Raw genomic sequence first — 5,705 nt, forward strand, 5'->3', positions numbered from 1 at the left:
TTTATGAATGGATTACGATCAGAATGGATGGCAGTGGTGTCTACAGTCAAGGCACATGAGCAGTTCAAGAACTATACGCTTGCCAAGCTTGTAGGAATCTTAAGGTCACATGAAAATGTAGTGACTAAAGAAGCGAAAGTTGTCTCAGGAATGGGTTTGTTGGCCCTTGTTGCGAAGGGTAAGAAGACAAATGAAGATGATGATTCAGATTTTGAGCTTTCTGAATGCGAACTCTCTAAAGAAGATTTTGCTATGATGGTTTCGCAAAGAAAAACTTCAACCAGAACAAGAATCGCAATTGGCAGGGAAGTTATAGCTCTGAAAAGGTGAAAGAAGAAAATGTGAACAGTTTGCAGAAGGAACAAGACAAAAAGGAGAAGAAGCTTGTGGGTGACTTTGGCTATGACTGCAACTATTGTCATGGCAAAAACCACTTGGCAAAGGAGTGTATGTTGATAAGGTTGAATGAGAAGAAGGAAGGAGAAAATGATGATGCTTACCACATGCGAAAGTTGGAGGAGATCAAGAAGAAAAAGGTTTCTGATAACTCTATGCCTGCTTAGATTGTGCAGGAAAATATGGCTGAAAACAAGTTTGGAGGAGTTAAGGTCTGGTCAAAAGACTCTGAAGATGATGAGGTTTGCAGGCCCACACATGGCATGGCGTTCGTTGCGAAAGAGGAGAGTTCGTGGTTTACAGGAATATGCTTGATGGTGACAAACGAAAGGTCACAGGCACAAGGGAGTGCTACTGAGGATAAAAGAGGTGATGACAGCTGCTTCACAACAAAACCAGTTGGTGAACAAATTAATGAGTGCGAACAGCTGATCAACAAGGTAAATCTAATTCTTGAATCTCTGAATATACCTGTGTCTAGATATGAGAATGAATTAAATGACCTAAAATTCACCTTTTCAAGCATTAGTGACAGTTTAAAATGAACTCGTTTAACAAACTCTAACCTAACTGATCAAATCAGCAGGGTTTCGTCAAAAAGCGATGAGGGGCAAATGTGGATTGAGAAGATTGAGTCGGATATGTTTAAGTCTAGGGATCAATTAATTTACTTGCAACGAGAAAATTTGATGCTTTTAAAACAACGTAACATTTTTTGTTTGAATGCTAAAAGGATTTACTTTAACATTACTCAGTTGCACCTTGATTGTGAGATTGGTAAGAAAATCCACAAGATGATTTTACCATTTCTTGAATTAAAGGAAGACGAAATTGACGCCGATTGTTACAAGTGTGAACTTCTGCATAGAACTTAATAGAAGCAATTAAAATCTGATACTATGCAGAAGTTCGATTCATTGAATGCCAAATTAAGTTCAAAAAACAAAATTAATGTTGAAAGTACATCTGAATTTGATGAGGATAGTGATATGAGTGAAATATCTGTAGAGGATGAGATTAACTGCTCAGAGTTTGTTAAAAATGAAACTGAACATGCGAAAGCTTTGATTTCTGAAAATTCTGTTGAGTTCGCTCGTATTTCTCAAAATAAACCAGAAACTTTAAAAGCGAAAGCAACGGTTTTTCCCAAAGTTCAAACTGTCCCTAATCAAGTGTTTGCTACTAAAGGACTGGACAAAAATCAAAATGTCAAATTAACATCCATCGTCAACGAAGACAACAAAGATGGTTGCGATGAGTACTTTTGGTCAGCTCCTATAGACAATGCAGACGAAACGAAGGGTCTATCAGAAAGAACTTCGTGGAGAGTGAAAGGACGATATGTGGCAGAACCACTAAACAATCGTTCAAGCTTTGAGAAAGGAAGCCCAAGTGGAACAAAGGAAAGTCCAAGCGAATCTCAGTCAGTGAAGGATGAATCTCATGTAAGAAATACGAAACCCAAGGCGAACATTCACAAGTCCTCTGAGCAACTTGCAGAGCAAAAACGTCAAAGAAACGTGAGATATCAGAGAAATCTCAATGAAAGGAAGCAATTTTGGCAATCCCAAAATTACAATTATGTTTGCAAAGAAAAGTCTTCCAATAAAAATGCAAAAGCTCGCTCGCATGTGAATCCCAGTCAATGTTCGCACTGTCATTCTTGCAATCCTCAGAAACCAAAAAGGAACTTTGTTCAAAAACCTTCTCTTTCAAAGAATCCCACTGAGAAACCAAAATCTCATCATTCTCAACCCACGAAAGCTTCGCTCAAAGATGTCAAAGGAAAGTGAAAGTTAGTCTCGGATTTTGAAGCTCAAACCAGGAAGTCGACTACTAACTCACAGAAAGTTGAGAAAAAATTCGTCAAGAATCAAATCAAAAATAAACAAAAACAATCTGATTCAAAAGAAATGAAAATGAAAAATAATACAGTAAAAGTCTTCACCATCACTAAGAAAGACAAAACCAAATTAGTTAAACGAACTTATATAGTTGATCTTGCAATTACTTATCCCTTTTCTGTAAAAGGCTCACAAGGACCCAAGAAACTTTGGGTTCCTAAATCTGCTTGATTTTCGTAGGTTATACGTGACGAGCAGCTTGACACTGAATGGTATATCGACAGTGGCTATTCGCTTCACATGACAGGAAGGAAAGAGGAGTTGCGAGAGTTTCGAGCTCTCAAAAATGGTGGAAATGTGAAGTGTGGAAACAAATCGTTTGGAAATATCAGAGGCTATAGGATGATAACAAATGGAGATTTTTTGATTCGTAAGGTGGCATATGTGGAAGGCTTACAATACAACCTAATTAGTGTGTCACAATTGGTTGTAGGGACGGGCTTGAAAGTATCCTTTGACGATGAAGGATCTGAGATTATAGAAAAGAATACGAAAGCGGTTCTCTTAAAGTCGCAACGAAAAGGAGAAATGTATCCTTTGAATCTGAACTCGATACGAGGGAAGCCTGCCATATGCTTGATTACGAAAGCTCACTCTGATGACAGCTGGCTATGGCATATAAGACTTTCGCACCTCAACTTCAAAGACATCAACAAGCTTGTTCTTGGTGATCATGTGCGAGGGCTTCCACTCTTGAAATTTGACAAGGATCATTTATGTGCAGCCTGTGAAATGGGAAAGCAAAGCAGAAAAAGTCATCCAACTTTAGTAAACACGAAAGCCATCGAACCTCTAGAACTTCTACATATAGACCTTTGTGGACCCTCTGCAATCGAAAGTGTCGGTAGTAGTAAATATATTCTCGTAATAGTTGATGATTTTTCACGTTTCACTTGGGTTTACTTTCTTAAACAGAAATCTGAAGCCACACCATAACTCAAGGATTTCATAAAGCAAATTGAGCTTAAACTGCGAAAGCTGGTTTGCAACATTCGTAGCGATAATGGGCTGGAATTCAAAAATCAAACATTTAAAGAATTTCTCGCTGGAAAGGGAATCTCACACAACTTTTCTACTCCCTATACTCCACAACAGAACGGTGTAGTTGAAAGACAAAACCGATCTTTGTGCGAAGCTGCAGGAACAATGTTGTCGTTAGCATGTCTACCTCTCTACTTCTGGGCCGATGCCATCACAACTGCATGCTTTACCCAAAACAGATCCATCCTGAATAAGCGATTCTCAATTACTCCTTATGAAATCATCAATAATCGCAAACCTAACGTTAAGTTTTTCCATGTATTTGGTTCCAGGTGTTTCATCTTCAATTCCAAGGAACAACGAAACAAATTCGATGCGAAAGCTGACGAGGGCATTTTTTGGGATATTCATTGACCTCTAAGGCATATAGGGTTCTCAACAAACGATCAAAGAAGATCGAAGAAACCTACTATGTTACATGATAACTACTTCAAGAGGATTCAGTCGAATGAAAGTCAATCGAAGGAAATCTTTCATAAGCTAAGTCTAGCCACTGTTCCACTCTCTAATCTGTATGAGGAATTCATGTTGCTCTTTGATGAGCCAGACAAAGATATCACATCTGAAGCGAAAGCAGCTGACAATAAAGTGGATGAATTGAAAAAGATAATTGATGACACTGCGAAAGACATGCACAATCAGCCATCAACAACGAAAGTACCTCAAGACACGAGCACTACATTCCAGGGGGAGAATTCTGACTCCAATGCAAGTCCTCAGGGGGAGCAATCTACACCACAAGATACGAACATTCCATTGCAGGGGAAGGGTTAAACTTCGTCTCTTTCTATTGACCCACCCTATGATACAAATGAATCACCTCCCACAATGACCCACAAACCTCCATTCACATGTGATACTTTAATTCCTGAAGAAGAGGACCTCTCGTCATTCGAGGGGGAGAATAAGGATGCGAATGATGATTCGGATGTTCAATCAGAATTCAAAGAAGTAAATGCTGAATTGGATCCCACTTATGATCCAAACTATCCTCCACTAACTAAATGGACCAGAGATCACCCCAAAACCCAAGTAATCGGTGAATCTTCTGCAGGAATCCTTACGAGATCTCAACAAAAAGCAAAACAAACTACATTATTATCTAAAGTGGAATTTTCTATGTTTAACTCATTCGTTTCCAAAGTAGAACCTAAAACAGTTAATGTTGCTCTTGATCATTCTGATTGGGTGCAAGCGATGCAAGACGAACTCAAAGAGTTTGAACGAAACAAAGTTTGGAGATTAATTCCAACCCCACCAGATGCATCGGTCGTAGGTTTAAAGTGGGTGTTTCGCAACAAAAATGGATAAAGAAGGGATTGTTATAAGAAACAAGGCGAGACTTGTGGTTAAGGGGTATTGTCAGGAAGAAGGCATTGACTACGAAGAGACCTTCGCACTTGTTGGAAGGTTGGAATCTGTTTGCATATTCTTGGCATACGCAGCACACAAGAACTTCGAGGTATTTCAAATGGACGTTAAATGTGCTTTCTTAAACGGAGAATTAGAAGAGACTGTATACATGGAACAACCACCTGGTTTCGTAAACGAGAAATATCCCAATCACTGCTACATCTTGGACAAGGCAGTCTATGGTCGGAAGCAAGCTCCAAGAGCCCGGTATGAAACTCTCACTCACTTTCTTAAAATGTCCAAATTTAAACAAGGTTCGGTTGACCCAACCTTCTTTCTCAAGAAAGAAGGTGACCACTTGATGATCGTCTAAATTTATGTTGATGACATCATTTTCGGTTCTATGAATCCCAGCTTAACAGCTGAATTCCAAAAGTTGATGGAAACTAAATTTGAGATGAGCTTCATGGGTCCAATTAACGTTTTTCTTGGATTGAATATAAGACAGGGACCAGAAGGTATTTTCATAAATCAGGAAGCATATACGAAGACTTTACTAACCAGGATTGGCATGGTGGGAGACTCTAAAGTGAAGGTTCCAATGGCATTCGGAACGAAACTGACACCATCTCTGGAAAAACCAGCTGCTGATATGACCCTTTATCGTCAAATGATAAGATCATTAATGTATCTAACAGCTAGTAAACCAGATATTATGTTTTTCGTTTGTTATTGTGCTAGGTTCCAAGCAAATCCTCGCGAACCTCATATGGCGGCCATTAAGAATATCTTCAGATACTTGAAACGAACCTCATCACTTGGCATATGGTACCCTGCGAAATCAGGCTTCTTCATACAAGCGTTTTCAGATGCTGGCCTTGGAGGATGTGGATTGGATAGAAAAAGTACAACTAGAGGATGCCAATTTCTTGATGGCAAACTTGTTAGTTGGCAATCCAAGAAGCAAACGTGCGTATCCTTGTCAACAGCTGAAGCTGAATATATAGTTGC

The sequence above is a fragment of the Lactuca virosa genome, chromosome 4 (assembly GCF_052849685.1).
Source record: "Lactuca virosa cultivar CGN04683 chromosome 4, Lactuca_virosa_CGN04683_v6, whole genome shotgun sequence".
NCBI lineage: Eukaryota > Viridiplantae > Streptophyta > Magnoliopsida > Asterales > Asteraceae > Lactuca > Lactuca virosa.